Genomic DNA, 17,192 nt, shown 5'->3' with positions numbered 1-17,192 from the left:
CAAAGAATAGAAGTTCTTTGGATTAGACAAAGGGGAATGTAGGGAAGGGAGGAGGAATGGGAATAGGAAAGATAATAGAATGAATTAAACAGTACTATCCTTTGTGCATGTATGATTACATGACTGATGTTAAATCTATATTGTGTATAACCAGAAGAATGAGAAGTTATACTTCATCTATATATAATATGTCAAAATTCATTCTATTATCAGTATAAAGTAATTAGAACAAATAAAAATTCAAAAAAGAAAATATTAGAGAAAAGTATAAAAAAAACAAAAGAAATCTCACTTTGCTAGAAAACTTACATTAATATTTTGTCATGATGCACTCAAGAATTCTTCATACATTCAAACATTTTTTATGTGGGATCATCAACATTGTATTCCATTTCCATTCTTGGTTGTTTTCGTTTAAACTCAAATAAACAGACACAATTCAAATGTTGTTTTTATGTTATTTTTAAAAAATTTAGTTCTTTTTTGTTATACATCACATTAGAGTCCATTTTGATAAATTATACAAGTGTGAAATGCATCTTATTCCAATTAAGGCCCAATCTTGTGGATGAACATGAAGGTGGAATTCACTGGGGTGTGTTCACGTACCTACAAAGGAAAGTTATGTCAGATTCTTTTCACCGTCCTTCCTATTCCTATCCCCCCTCACTTCCTTTCATTCTCTTTTGTTGTTTTTATTTTATAATGTTTACTTTTACATCTACTTTATTGCTTATCATTGATAAGGGTTTCAACTTTTGAAGAAATTTGGGATTATTAACAATGGTCTGATGAAAATTCTTGTACATTGACATAATAAATTTTTTTTTTTAAATTCAAAAAATATTTACCCTTTGGTCAGATCCCCTAAAGTGCTTTCTCAGCCTGCCTTGCAACATAGGTGAAACCTTGCCTGGTTGCAGACAGAACTGGCTTTTCCAGGAGGAATGTAGCAGGCTCCAGCTTAAGGAAACTTCTACCCCACAAAATATTTTGCCCCCAATAGGCACTTTGATTACTTTAACAGAGAATGCATATTTTCCTTTTTACATTAATTATCTGTGGAGGAACGACTTGTCCTAAAGTCAATTCTAATGGAAAAGTTAAAATACTGGTATTTTATTTATAGTGGACAATTTTGATCTTTCTCATTTTCCTGGCTTTAGGTAAGTCCTCTTTGTTTATTTGGGCACAATTCAGGGGCCTTCATTTTCGTTCCCTTCTGTGCAGATGGCCCTGCCAGGTTGTGTGGTACATCTGTGTGTGTGTGTATGCCACTGAGGCCCTGGGACCTGCTTTAGTTTGTTTCTTGCTTTGCTGATTCTTAGTTTATTGATTATCTTACTAGACATTATTGAAATAAATACAAGGAAGGAAAATCCCACAGATGTGTTTCAGAGTTTCAAACCAGCCACAATGACGATAGCATTCACACGGGAGAGTAGTTACATGTAAGAGGACAAGGACTTCTTTCATGATTTAGACAGTGTGGGTTTGACAATGGTTTTCAGCAAATCACATAACCATTTATAGAAACTAATGTTGCTGACTCAATCTGTTGCACTAACCACTAAACTCAGCTTCCTCCCTCAGCTACACAGGGCGGAAATTCAGGAGCAAAAAAAAAAAAAAAAAAAAATGCCACCCTTTCTGAACAGGCAGACTTTTGGAACATGGCCAGTTCTGGAGGCTGAACCTGTATAATGCATCACTTTATGAGATTTGTACCACACCCAGAAACCTTGGAGAGATCATCATGACAGAAATGAGGTAATCCCAGAACTTTCTGATTTTATGAGGAAATAATTTAACATGCCAACAGAAGCTTCCTGTGAGAATTTAAATGCTTTATTCTTGGTAGAGACTAATTCTAGGATCCCTGAAAAATTTAAACCAGGTCAATTTGGTATATTTGGGGCAGTTTATGGGAACCGTACTATTTCAATTCTACATATCAGGGCCTAAGGACATATATTAAAATAAGAAAAAGACACTAGACCAAAACGAGGCAACACAAAGTTATTGAAGGCAGTAAGTTCAAGAGATAATTTCATTAAAATGTCATCAGACTATTTGCCTGGCAGAGAATTGAATTATTTATCATGTCTCTTACTTCATTATAGCTAGATATGTATACTTGCAGTGATTCTTGTGGACTTAAGAGAAATACCTTCCTTATATCGAGCATAAATGTATATACTCATATATCACAGATGACAAGTCAGTTCTCTCTTTGATCAGATAGCTGATGAGATCAGCATGTCTGAGATGGAAAAATTGAATTGATTATTTCATTCATTCAATTTAGTATATTTTGAGTAGAACACAGTTCTAAGGGCAAAGCATACAAAATTAGATAAGGTGAATTTTTTTTTTTTTTTTTTTACCTCTGTAGAGCTTAGTGTCTGTAGGGAGAGACAGATTATAATCAAAATGAAAATTGTAATTATGGATGGACTGAATCCCATAAAGGAACCAATCAGGTGTTTGGGACCAAGAGTGGAACTAACAGTGGGTAGGTAACCAAAGGCTTCTCTGGGAGGAAAAATTCAAGTTGAAACCTGAAGGAAGAAAAGGATCCAGGCAGGAGAGGAGGCTCAGGGAAGAGCATTTTCAGAAGAAATTATTCATGAAAATGACCTGAGGTGGAGAGAACTCAGTGTGGACCCAGACAGAAATACCTGAGGGTGCTATCGAGAATGGGCATCAGTTAGAGTCCTGCGAGGTCCTAGATTCATGAGGAAGAGCAAAGATTCCCTGGGAGTCCATTGGGAAATCATTGGAGGATTTAATACAAGGTTGAGTCATAGTAAAGGACACTCATATTCTATACCCTTGGAGCAGATATATTTTGGAATTCAGAATTAGTTTTCCATTTTGAAAAGTTAATATGGGTTGGCATCCCTATTTTGAAAGTCTTTAATCTGAAAAGCTTAAAAATCTAAAACTTCCTGAGAGCCACAAGTGGACACCTCCACATCTGACCTTATGGGAGGAGTTGCAGTCAAAACATAGCTGCACTAAAAATATTGCATAAAATTACCTTCAGGCTGTACACATACAGAAAACATGAAACATACATGAATTTCATGTTTAGAGTTGGATCCCATCTCCATCCTGTCCCCAAGGAATCTCATTATGGATATGCAAATATTTTAAAAATCCCCAAAATCTGAAATTTGAAACATTTTTGGCGGTCCCAAATATTTCAGATAAGAAACTCTCAACCTGCATAGTACATATATTATATCCACATATTAAAACTTATGTAACCATTGCATAACTCTCTCAGATACACTTGGGACAATACCCTGTAATCAAACACACTAATCTCTTCAGTGAAACATGAATATTTACACTAATTGGGCTCCCCAACAGTTTACCTCAGGCCTTGCTGCCAAATGAGTTCAGGTCCCATTAGATTTTGTTACTGTCTAAATTATGGAGGAAAATAATCAGTCTGCACAGCTTTTTGGATTTTGTACTGATGGATGAGAGATTGTAGATTTGTAATCACATCTCCTTTCCTCAATTATTATGAATAATATTCATTAATTCATTGATTCAACAAGTAGTTTATTGAGGTCTTCCTATTGTTCCAGGTAATGTTCTGAATGTCTAGAAATATACTAATCACAAATATGATTGATATTTTTAAAATATCTTTTCTTTCTTTCTTTAAATGACAAAATAAAAATTGTATATATTTATGGTGTTCAACATGATGTTTTGATATATTTAGCCAACATGGAATGGCTAAATAAAAAATATTAACATATGATTACATCACATACTTATTATTTTGGGGTGGCAACATTTAAAATATATTCTGTTAGCAATTTTCAAGTACACAATGCATTGCTATTAACCATAGTTTCCATGTTGCATATTAATTGAATTTATTCATATTCTTATGAATATTTTTCTTAAGTAGAAAAATTATGTTGTTGGGTTTTTTTGTTTGTTTGTTTGTTTCTGGTACTGGAGATTGGACCAGGGTCAGCCCTGAGCTCCCTACCCAGCTCTTTCTTTTTTGTTGTTTTGAGACAGGTTGCTTAAGGTCCTGCTGTGTTGCTGAGGCTGGCCTTGAACTTGCGATCCTCCTGCATTAGCCTTGTGAGTTACTGGGGAAAACTACTTTTTAAGATATAGCTATACAACCTTGTAATAAAAATAATTAACAAGTGCTCAAACAACAGCCAATACCAATAGGGTAACACAAAGCATCTCAGTATGTAGGCTAACTTAAACGTTTCCAGTATCCACTTTTTAATAAGAAGGTAGTGAGGTGCTGGTATCTACGAAAGACCTCCCTGAAATTCTTCAATGTGATAATATTGCCCAGACCCCTTCAGAAACTCACTTTTGCTTTTGATTGTTAAGGGGAATTCTCTTCCTATAATGAAGTATTTGCTAGGTAGGACTTGGAAGAAATGTTGCATATAAATAAAATAAATAAGTAAATAAAAAGAAATGTTATATATGAAACCAATAGTCTATTGTGCATGGTTTCTATTCCAAGTTATGATTTGGAATACCGTTCTTACAGTAAGACTAGATACCGAGTAAAGACTTTATGTGCACAATTTCATTTAATACTAAAAAATGAGACAGATACAAATATTATTTCTATTTTACAAGTCAAGAAGCACAGACTGAGAAGCAATTGGAAGTGGATTCTGGAGCTGTGTATATCGTCAACCATGCCTGGGATTTACTCTCACTCTACTTCCAAGGTGGCAAATAACCAATAACTGTCATATATAAGAGAGAAAGCTCAGGTCCTTTGTACCAGGTTAGGACAACTCTGAGCTGTAACTGACACTTCAAGTTGTCCCAGAATCAAGCCTACCCTCTCTAGAACTTTGCCTGAAATCAGAGCCTGCCTAGCTTTCCTCTCTTCCTTGTGTTGCTTCCCTTTCTCCCATACCCTAAAAAGTATGGGAGCACTTCCCTTTGGAATCACTGGAACACAAATTCTTGCTTCAGGGTTTGCTTCTGGGGAACTCAGTTAGGATAACCCTGGGGGGAATTCCTAATCCTCTGGAGCTTTAAGAGATAATGAAATGATTGCTGTCTAGCCAGGGCTTGGGGTGATCCAGCACGCAGCAGTAGGCAGACAGAGCTCTTGGCAGTGCCAATGTGCATAGAGCTGGGCTTCCTCTAGCTCTTCCTCAAAGGGATCCATTGTTCACTTCATCCTGATAAGTAGCGCAGGGGCTTTCCTTTCTTGTTGCAGATCCTCCACCAACACCACTATCTGTGGGCCCAAGGAGGGTCTGATCTGCCCACATCCCCTTGGGCCAAGAAAAAGTTCACTTTATGATAAATGAAGTGTGGTAAAGAGTACCTGACAGCAGTCACTGTTCCTCCCACAAACGACCTCACTCAAAAGCTTCTAGTCTGATAAAGCATGCAAAAAAGATCTTAGCTTGAAGGCAAAGCTAGGGTTGGGGGACAGTCCTTCAGGTGTGATAAGTAGCATGCAGCTACAGTGGCTCCATGCCTCTGGTATTTAATAGGCGAGATATCTAGGTTCAGGAGCCAGATGTAGGAATAGGGGTGGTCTGCTCCTCATTACTCCCAGTCCCTTGGATATGTCTTTATGGTTTCTTCTGCATCCTTCAGCTTGAGTACTTTAGGCAGCTGGCAGCTCTAACTCTTCTTGGGAAGACAGTAATTAGATGCTGGAGCCATTTTACTTGCTTGTACAGAGGACTGGCAGGGCTGAAAGGTCAGCATCTCCTCCTTCCCCCTTTAGGGCTGTCTGTGTCACGTGGGAATATGAAACCCAGCTTCCTTGCTGCAAATTGGGATAACTCTGAGGCCAATTTACACTCCAGTGTTACCCTGCCATAAAAGGCTGGTCTGAGATCTGTATTTATTTATTTATTTTGTACCAGGGATTGAACCCAGGGGTGCTTAACCACTGAACCACATCACTAGTTATTTTTTATATTGTATTTAGAGACAGGATCTCACTGACTTGCTTAGTTCCTTGATAAGTTACTGATGCTGGCTTGGAACTTGCCATCCTCCTGCCTCAACCTCCTGGGATTACAGGGGTATGCTACTGAGCCTGGTTTAGGCCGGAGATTTATCCTTGCTTGCCTTCCTCTCCTTCCTTCTGCTTCAGAGGAATTGGAGCTCACTCACTTAACCAGGGTCACAAACAAAATAAATAGTGAGATCACGACTGAGGTGTGCTATATTGAGCAATTAAAAAATACAGGGCTCCCGATTAAATTTTAATTTCACATACACAGATAATATTGCAATGTTTGGGACACACTTAAATGTATTCATTGTGCTTCTGGGTTTCAAATTTGATGGAGTTCCCTGCATTATGTCTGGTAATAATGTGAATCAGAACACTAATCTAAGTCTGTCTAATTGCAATACCTGTATTGTTTTTGTTGTGAATTAATAAACTATTTCGAGGCAGTGTGGAGACACACACCTGTTATCCCAGCTGCTTGGGAGGTTGAGGCAGGAGGATCACAAGTTCAAAGCCAGCCTTAGCAACTTATTGAGGCCCTAGGCAACTTAGCAAGACCCTGTCTTAAAATAAAAAATAAACAGAGCTGGGGATGGGGTACAGTGGTTAATACTCTTGATTCACAATCCTCTGTACTAAAAAACAAACAAACAAACACAATTTTTTGAAATTGTAAATAACTTCAATGCACATATTACAAAATCCAGAAGGTTAGATAGTAAATTATAAGCCCCTTACTACCTCTATACTCAGCCACTTAGGTCTGCTTTTTTAGAGACAACCATGTTAACCTTATTTTTATTTGTTTTCTTTTTTAAAAAAATTATTCTAATTTGTTATAATGGCAGCAGAATGCATATCAATTCACAATACACATATGGAGCACAATTTTTCATATCTCTGGTTGAACACAAAGTAGAGTCATACCATTCATGTCTTCATACATGTACTTAGGGTAATGATGTTCATCTCATTCCACCATCTTTCCTACCCCCATACCCCCTCCCCTTTGCCCTATCTAAAGTTCCTCCATTCCTCCCACATTCCCTCCCATCATCCCAATTATCCATCAGCATCTGCATATCAGAGAAAACATTTGGCCTTTATTTTTTTGGAATTGGCTTAATATTCTCCAATTCCATCCATTTACCTGCAAATGCTATGATTTTATTCTCTTTTAATGGTGAGTAATATTCCATTGTATATATATACCCCACAGTTTCTTTATCCATTTATCTACTAAAGGGCATCTAGGATGGTTCCATAGTTTAGGTATTGTGAATTGTGCTGCTATAAACATTGATGTGGCTGTGTCCCTGTAATATGCTGTTTTTAAGTCCTTTGGGTATAGACCGAGGAGTGGAATAGTGGGGTCAAATAGTGATTCCATGCCCACTTTTCCAAGGAATCTCCATACCACTTTCCAGATTGGTTGTATCAATTTGCAGTCCCACCAGTAATGTATCAGTGTGCCTTTTCCCCCACATCTTCACCACCACTTATTGTTGTTTATCTTCATAATAGCTGCCATTCTGACTGGAGTGAGATGAAATCTTAATTTTGTTTTGCATTTTTCTAATTGCTAGAAATGTTGAAGATTTCTTTATTTATTTGTTGAATGATTGTATATCATCTTCTTAGAAATGTCCGTTTGGTTCCTTGGCCCATTTACTGATTGGGTTATTTGTTTTTTTGGTGTTAAGTTTTTTGAGTTCTTTATATATCCTAGAGATTAGTGCTCTATCTGTTGTGCATGTGTTTTTATTTATTTTCTAGTAATACTTTCTGTAAATGCAGGTGAAATTGTATGCATATCACTACAACCTACTTTAACAATGTGTCTTACAGATAGTTTATTATCAACATACAAGGTGCTGCTTTGTTCTTTTAAATAATGGTACATTTACTTAGGACAGGCTCAGTTAATAGTCATATGGACTATTTTCAGTCTTTTACTTTTGTAGATAACCAAAGTTCAGCCTATGTTGTTTCACTTGATTTAAAGAGACTCTGGAGTCTGAGTACAAATGTGGACCATATTTTGTTAACAGCATTGAGGAGAGAGGCAGTTTCCTTAATGATAAGGTAGTGTAAGAGTTCAGGAGATGCTACGTGATGTGAAAATTGTTCCACATAAGTCTATGGAATTCTTTGAGTGGATATGAATACATGTTTGTACCCAATCCTTTAAAATAAACACTCCCCCAAGAAAATAATAACCATAACCATTGTTATCACTCACAGTAGAGGTGGGAATTCCAGGCACTCTAATTTCATCCAGGAATCAGTGTATTTTCTATAAGTGTTCAACAATGGAGTTGAACCATGCTAAATTCACAAAGATAAAAGAGTATGTTCTTTTCTGAATTCAGCATAGTACAGTAATGCAGCCATGCCAATGTTTATAGCAGCTCAATTCACAATAGCTAGACTATGGAACCAGCCTAGGTGTCCCTCAATTGATGAACGGATAAAGAAAATGGGGTATATATACTCAATGGAAAATTGCTCAGCTTTTAAGAAGAGTGAAATTATGGCATTTGCCAGTAAAGGGCTGGAGTAGGAGAATATCAGGCTAAACGAAATAAACCAATCCCACAAAACCAAAATCCAAATGTTTTCTCTAATATGCAGATGCTAATTCACAATAATGTGGGGCGCGGGGGGGGGGCACTAGGGAAGAAAAGTGTTACTTTAGATTAGGAAGAGGGAAGTGATGGGAGGTGAAGAGAGGGGATGTGGGGATAGGAAAGAGTAGAATGAACGAGACATTATTACTGTATGTATATATGTGACTGCATGACCAATATAATTCTGCAACATGTACATTTCAGAAAAGTGAGAAATTATATCCCATCTATGTATGATATATCAAAGTGCATAAATGCATTCTACCGCCATGTATAACTAATTAAAACAAATAAAAAAAATTTTAAAAAAGAATATGTTCTGAAAGGACTGGTTCTGGTTCTGAGATCGGCAGAAGTTCAGCACTTGTGTGGCATTTCTTTTTGGAAAAGCAGCCTCAGAGAAAGTGGCATAGAAATGATGGGAGTTCCTGGCAGGTTGTTTAGCTAATAGGTAGCAAAAGGGTGAGCCATTCCGGAGAAGACACAGGGCCCACTTTGTTCAGGGTGGGGATCCATGACAGGGCTTGGTGGCTACAAGAGGTTGACAAGAGTACATAGCCTGGCATAACGTCAGGCAGGCGAGGCTCTCCCTGGCTGAGGAGATGGTGGGGATAGGTCATGGGTGATAGGTGTGGCAGGTATGAAAGTATTGGTACAGAGTAGTATTTATTTGAGGTAACTCTCACCAGATTAGCCAAGCTCCCTGCCCTAAGTTTATGATGCAATATACTAACATGAAAACAGATGATATCTAAGCAAACATAAGAATAATTTTGAGTAGGATTCATATGTTATAATACAGCATATATACTATATTCTTCATTTCCAGTTTTAAAATCTGCTTCTCTGCTAGTCAAGCGTATGGATCAAAACTCTGAAATAAGCTTCAACAAAAGCCAGGCTAGTACAGTGAGAATTTAATTAAAAATGGAAGATCATTGTTCTTTAGTTGCTATGTGTTCTGTTCTCTTCAGTTAATCTTTTCACTGCCTTTGGAAGTTATCTTCAGACTTAAGAAAGGAAATGCTTTGAAGCACGAGATCAGCACGCAGCTCTTGAATCTTGAGTTTGGTGGTAAATTTATTATTTGGGGGGGAAAAATAAACACTAGCAGATTAAGCCTCAGAGCTGTGCCCTTTTATTTTTAATCCGTTTACACTGAATCGTCCGCTGGTGTAGAGTAGCAGCTCTCCTGACCTGTTTGTGTGGTGTGCGTGCAGGCACTCACACTGTAGTTTATAAGTTAGATAAATACAGCAGAAACCAAACAAACTGTGCCCCTCCAGTACAAGGAACTTTGCAGTCACAGGATTTACTTTAGCACTTCCTGGAGAAGTACTACTGTAAACATACAACCCACAACAGGCCACCCACTGGCAAAGAGTGCTGGAATGCCCAGCCACTTGAATGAATCCAAGGAGGAGCTACAATTAAAAAAAAAAAAAAAAAAGGTATTTAAAGAAAAAAAAAAAAGGTATATTGATTTTCTTCAGGCATGTGCATGTGTATGGTAGTACTAATCTGTTGGCTCCTGTTATGTATTTATTATTCTTTCTAAGCCATGCGGACCTCATTGCTTCCTTACCAGGTTAGTTTAGAAGTGGTGAAAACAGTGAACTGAACATTTGTTTTATTCCCAGATCTCCTTATCCCCCTCCCTCCCCTCCCCGATCTTCAGGTCTCCTCTGTCATCCTTCCTGTTCTCCTGGGTCATGGATCAAATCAATCCTAATCTCCAAATCGAGGGATTTGAAAGGGTCATTTCGTTAAAAAAAAAAAAATCCAGGAGAAATGAACATAGAATTTTAGATTTTCAAGGCTGAGACAAACCTTAAAGAGACTTCACCCTCATATTTGATCCTTTCCTGAAATGTGCACAATTATTAAAAATAAATGGTTAGCTTTGTGAATTCTTAAGTCCTTAAGCCTAATCCCTTCCAACCTTGGAAATACTAAACTGTCAATTCCTCCCAAACCAATAATGATTGAAAAGTTTTTAGAATGGACCTTAATGGGAAATGCCAAAAAGCTGGGGTGGGAACCAAAAGAACTATTCATTTGCAATGACCCTTAAGAATATTATTAAAAAGCCTGTCTCTGTTAACAGTGGTTCTTGTTGCAACCCCTTCTAGTATATTACTTTTTCAATTCCATTTGATCTTCATGCATCTGGTCCCTTTTTATTTGTTTTTTTTTTTTTTTTTTTTTTAGATATACATGCCAGTAGATATATTTTGATATATTATACATAATGGAGTATAACTTATTCTAATTAGGATCCCATTCTTGTGGAGTTACACTATTGTAAATATATACACTCTTGTGTATTTATATATGAACATAAGAAACTTATGTCTGATTCCTTCTACTGTCTTCCTTATTTCCATTCCCTCTCCCTTCCCTTCATTCCCCTTTGTCTAATCTAAGTAACTTCTACCTCCCCGGCCCCCATCGGGTGTTAGCATCCACATATCAGATGACACATTTGGCCTTTGGTTCTTTGGGATTGGTTTATTTTACTTACCATGATAATCTCCAGTTCCGTCCATTTATTGGCAAATGCCATAATTTCATTCTTCATTATATCTGAGTAGTATTCCATTGTGTATATACACCACATTTTCCTCATCCATTCATCTGTTGAAGGGCACCATATTAGTTCAAAATAGCTTAGCTATTTTGAATTGAGCTGCTGAACACCTTGATGTGGCCATGTCACTGTAGTATTCTGATTTTAAGTCCTTTGGGTATATAGTGAGGAGTGAGATAATTGGGTCAAATGGTGATTCCATTCCAAGTTTTCTGAGGAACCGCCATACTGCTTTGCAGAGTAGTTAAACAGCAATGTATGGGTGTACCTTTTTACCTACATCGTTGTCAACATTTACTGTTACTTGTTGTCTTGATAATTGCCATTCTGCCTGGATTGAGGTGAAATCTCAGTGTGGTTTTAATTTGCATTTCTGTAATTGCTAGAGATGTTGAACATTTTTTCATATATTTGTTGACCATTCATATTTCTTCTTCTGTGAAGTGTCTGTTCTGTTCCTTTGACCTTTTAATGATTGGGTGATTTGCTTTGTTTGGTGTTAAGCTTTTGAGTTCTTGGAGATTAATGCTCTAAGATACAGATTTTCTCCCATTCTGTAGGTTTTCTCTTTACATTCGTGATTGTTTCCTTTCCTGTAAAGAAGCTTTTTAGTTAGATACTAGCCAATTGTTTGATTCTTGATTTTGCTTCTTGTCCTTTAGGAGTCTTGTTGAGGAAGTTATTTCCTAAGCCAACACGATGGAGAATTGGGCCTACATTTTCTTCTAGTAAGCGCAGGGTCTCTGGTCTAATGCCTAGGTCCTTGATCCACTTTGAGTTAAGTTTTATGCAGGGTGAGAGAAAGGAGTTCAATTTCATTCTCCTACATATGGATTTCCAGTTTTCCCAGCACCATTTGTTGAAGGGGCTTTCTCTTCTCCAATGTATCTTTATGGTCTTTGTATAGTTGGTCTTTGTATAGTTATGAGATAACTGTATTTTTTTTAATGTGGGTTTGTTTCTGTGTCTTCTATTCTGTTCCATTGGTCTTAATGTCTGTTTTGGTGCCAATACCATGCTGTTTTTGTTACTGTAGCTCTGTAGTTTAATTTAAGATCTGGTATTGTGATGCCTCCTGCTTTACTTTTCTTGTAAGGATTACTTTAGCTATTCTGGGCCTCTATTTTTCCACATGAATTTCATGACTTTTTTTTCTATTTCTATGAAGAATGTCATTAGAACAAAAGCCCAGGACCAGATGGATTCTCAGCTGAATTCTACCAGACCATAAAAGAAGAACTAACACCAATCCTCCTCAAAATTTTCCATGAAACAGAAAAGGAGGGAACCCTTTCAAACTCATTCTATGAAGCTAGAATTACCCTTTGATACCAAAACCAGACAAAGACACATCAAGGAAAGAAATCTTCAGACCAATAAGCCTGTTGAACATAGATACAAAAATTCTCAATAAATTTGTGGAAAATCACATATAAAAACGTATCAAAAAGATAGCACACCGGGCTGGGGATGTGGCTCAAGCGGTAGCACGCTCGCCTGGCATGCGTGCGGCCCGGGTTTGATCCTCAGCATCACATACAAACAAAGATGTTGTGTCTGCCGAGAACTAAAAAATAAATAATAAAAAATTCTCTCTCTCTCTCTTTAAAAAACCCCCCCAAAAACAAAAAGATAGCACACCATGATCATCCCAGGGATGCAAGCTTGGCTTGCATACAGAAATACATAAAGAAATCAATAAATGTAATTCATCACATAAACAGACTTGAGGACAAGAATCACATGATTATCTCAACAGATGCAGAAAAAGCATTTGACAAAATACAGCACTCCTTCATGTTCAAAATGCTAGAAAAACTAGGGATAATAAGAGCATACCAACATTGTAAAAGCTACATTATTAAACTCAAGGCCAACATCCTTCTAAATGGAGACAAATTGAAAACATTCTCTGTAAAAGCTGGAAGACAGAGATGCCCTCTTTCACCACTTCTATTCAACATTGTCCTTAAAACTCTAGGCAGAGCAATTAAGCAAAAGAAATAAATTAAAGGGATACAAATAGGAAAAGAAGAGCTTAAACTATCCTTATTTGCCACCAACATGATTTTATATTTAGAAGATCCAAAAAATTCACCAGAAAACCTCTAGAACTCATTAAACAAATTCAGCAAAGTAGTAGGATGTAAAATTGCAGGATATAAAATTAACACCTATACATAAGTTGTATTCCTATACACCAATGATGAAACAAAGAGAGATGAGAAAAACTGTCCATTCAAAATAGCCTCAAAAAAAAAAAAAAACAAACTTGTGAAATACCTCTATCATGAAAACTACAGAACACTAAGGAAAAAAATCAAAGAAGACTTTAGAATATGGAAAGATCTCCCATGGTTTTGGATAGGCAGAAATAATACTGCCAACATGGCCACACTACAAAAGTGTTATACAATTTAATGCAATATATATGATTAGGATATGTGTGTGTGTGTGTGTGTGTGTGTGTGTATTTAAAATTTTTTTAAAATTTTTTTGGTACTAGAGATTGAGCCCAGGGGTGCTTAACCACTGAGCAACATCCCATCCCCAGCCCTTTTTGTTGTATTTTATTTAGAGGCAGGGTCTCATTGAGTTGCTTAGGGCCTCACTAAGTTGCTGAGGCAGGTCTTGAACTCTCAATCCTCCTGCCTCAGCCTCCCAAGACACTGGTATTACAAGCATGCACCACCATGGGTGGCCTCCTTTTAATCATAATAGCTTTCTGATTCTCACCATTTTCTAAGAGATGAGGTAATCTATTGTTTGTATTTAAAAGGATCTACATCTCTTATCTTCAGAGATTCTTCAAATTATATTTATGATGAATAATTGAGAGTTCACTTTAAAAATGAAATCCCACATGAACAATATCTTCCTGGTTGTTCTAATATCACTGCAGAAAGCATTCTCAGTCTTTTCTGAAAACATTTTCTAAGGCTGTGTCAGTATATAGGGAATAAAGAGAGATGGATGAACTGGTCCTCTGGTTCAGCTGTCCTAATGATCCATGAGGGCTTGGCCTGAGCTGCGGTAGGCCATCAAAGTTTTCCAATGACTGTTTTCTCTTGCTGTTGGGTGGGAAGAATACATGTGAATGACTTTCCTTCCTATTTTCTGTGAATGACCTATTTCCAAATTCCTTAGAGTCTTATATATATATATATATATATATATATATATATATATATATATATATATATATATATGACTTATATATATATCCTGTTTTCTTCTAATTGTTTCATCTTAAGTTAGGGAGCTCAGAACTACACACCTTATGTACAAGTCTTTTTGCTCAAAAGCAGTTCTTATTTTATCTATAGTTTTTTCTCCCTCAGGCCATTCCCAGTTCCTCTTCCTCAAATATCTCACTTCCCAGTTTCTCACCACTAGGTGTCACAAGTATTCACACAAATGGATCAAAGATGAAAAAATAAGTTTTCTTTTAAAATGTGTCCCTGGAAATCTTAGCTTTGCATATAAAATCTTGTATTATGTGGGTCCACATTAGTTCACATTTGCATGTAATTCTTACTCAGAATAGAAACTTAAAAAAAAAAGTCTTAAAATCATGGAAAACCAAAGTGGGAATCTTTGTGATAAATCTGTGCAGATTTGAACTCTGCAGGACTCATTGTTCCTAGACCTCCTTCTGGACCCTGCTTCTAGAGGTTCTAGTTAGGTTCACTCCAGTGGATTAATAGGCAGCTTCTTTTAGTGCAGAAGAACTCACCAAATAATTCTTCAGGAATCATTTTACTTTGTAACAGGGGGACATGTGGGACACCCAAATCCACTCTTGGTCTACTGATCTGTATTTCAACTGAAGGGATGGACACATTAACATTTATTTTCAAATCATGGATTTTTAGAGGTAGAAGAATCCTTAGAATGAACAATTCTAACCTTTCATTTTACGTTTGGAAAGAGATACCTGGATTTGTTTGCTCCTTGTGCAAATAGACCTTGGACAAGCATCTTCTGGACTCCTAAACTTGCTATGTCCTCCTTGTATTTATTACTGTTCTTGGGATAAATTCATAAATCTGCTCTGGAATTCCAAATAAAAGATATTAGAATGTTCCTTACACTATGCTTAAGGTTACAAGAATCTTTTCTTAGTAAGCTTTCTTGGTGGAGATCTGATGTTGAAAAAGATCAGTCTGTTATTGGCACAATGATAAGGAAGACATTTTATTGTTCTCATTATAGTGATTTTGCAGGTTAATCTTAATTTGAATAAAGAAAATTTAAAATAAAGAATATTTTATTACTGTTCTTGCTAAGATGAAAAGGAAATTAGTTATTTGGATGTAAAAGTGGGGAAATTTGGGTATTTTCAAAATACTTGTATTGTAAAATACTTCTTTGTTTTATCACTTTATTTTCTGGGATGAACAGTTGTCCTTGTATGATAAAAGGATCTAGAAAGGTCATGTCTCTTGATGCTCATCCAATTCCCAAGTAAAGAATCATGCAGATCCCTTTAGTAAACTCAACTCTTTGCTTCATTCTGACTGGGGTTTCCATGATAAATACAGATGCAGAATTTCTTTTGAGTAAGAATTTTCACCTGATTATAATAATAAATAATTCTTTTGGCAAAACTTTTCTTTAAGAATTAAAAAAATTATTTTATTTTATTTCTTCCAGTTTTATTGTACTACGATTGACAAAAAGCTGAATTTTCATATGTAATTTTTGAAACATTGAATTAAAAATTAATTCATTGGTCACAATGATAGTACATGGAAACAAGTTAAACTGGTGACACTATACAGTGTTTGAGATATTTCACCAAAAACAAAACCAAAACCAAAAAAAAAAAAACCAAAAAAACAAGTGGAAGATCTAATAAGCTAAGAGAGATACAGTTGCCCACTTAAAATTTTCTTAATTGTTCATTTACTGCTTAGCATATTACAGACTGAAGAATCCTGCAATTGGATGTGGGGGGAAAAGGCACACTAATACATTTCTGGTCGGACTGCAAATTGGTACAACCAATCTGGAAAGCAGTATGGAGATTCCTTGGGAAAATGGGAATGGAATCACAATTTGATCCAGCTATCCCACTCCTTGGTTTATACCCAAAGGACTTAAAAATGGCATACTACAGGAACACAGCAACATCAATGTTTATAGCGGCACAATTCACAATAGCTAAAATGTGGAACCAAATCAGATGCCCTTCAGTAGATGAATGGATAGGGAAACTGGTATATATACACAATGGAACATTAGTCAGCATTAAAAGAGAATAAAATCATGGCATTTGCAGGTAAATAGATGGAGTTGGAGAATATAATGCTAAGTGAAGTTAGCCAACCCCCAAAACCAAAGGCCAAATTTTTTCTTTGATATGAGGATGCTGACTCATAATTGTGATGGGAGGGAGCATAGGAGAAACGGAGGAACTTTAGATAGGGCAAAGGGGAGGGAGGGGAAAGGAGGGGGCAAGGGGGGTAAGAATGATGGTGGAATGAATTAGACATCATTACCCTAAGTACATGTATGAAGACATGAATGGTGTGAAAATACTTTGTGTATAATCAGTGACTTGAAAAGTTGTGCTCTATATGTGTAATATGAAATGAATTGCATTCTGCCATCATGTATAACAAATTAGAATAAATAAATATTTTAATAAAGAAAGAAACTTGATCAATTGTATTTAAACTAAAAATTTACAAGTAAAATTGATTGGAAACTTTGTAAAATAACAAGTGACAATTTGTGTAAAACAGAATGAGAAACGTTGATCACCAAATGACATAAGGTACTTGCTTGATAAGTCAACTATTCCCTATGTTCACCTTTTCTATTTGACTTTATCACATTTATTGGCAGTATTCTTTTTGCCTCAATGACCACTTTCTGATCAACAGTAAGATTTATAACTTCAAAGCTAATGACTTATGCCCAGCTAAGTTGATCCATTGAATTTCCCAAGTATCTGTGTCCTATTGAC

Source organism: Ictidomys tridecemlineatus, chromosome 7 (genome assembly GCF_052094955.1).
Source record: "Ictidomys tridecemlineatus isolate mIctTri1 chromosome 7, mIctTri1.hap1, whole genome shotgun sequence".
NCBI lineage: Eukaryota > Metazoa > Chordata > Mammalia > Rodentia > Sciuridae > Ictidomys > Ictidomys tridecemlineatus.
The sequence above is the reverse complement of the archived record's forward strand: the minus strand, read 5'-3'. Positions refer to the sequence as shown.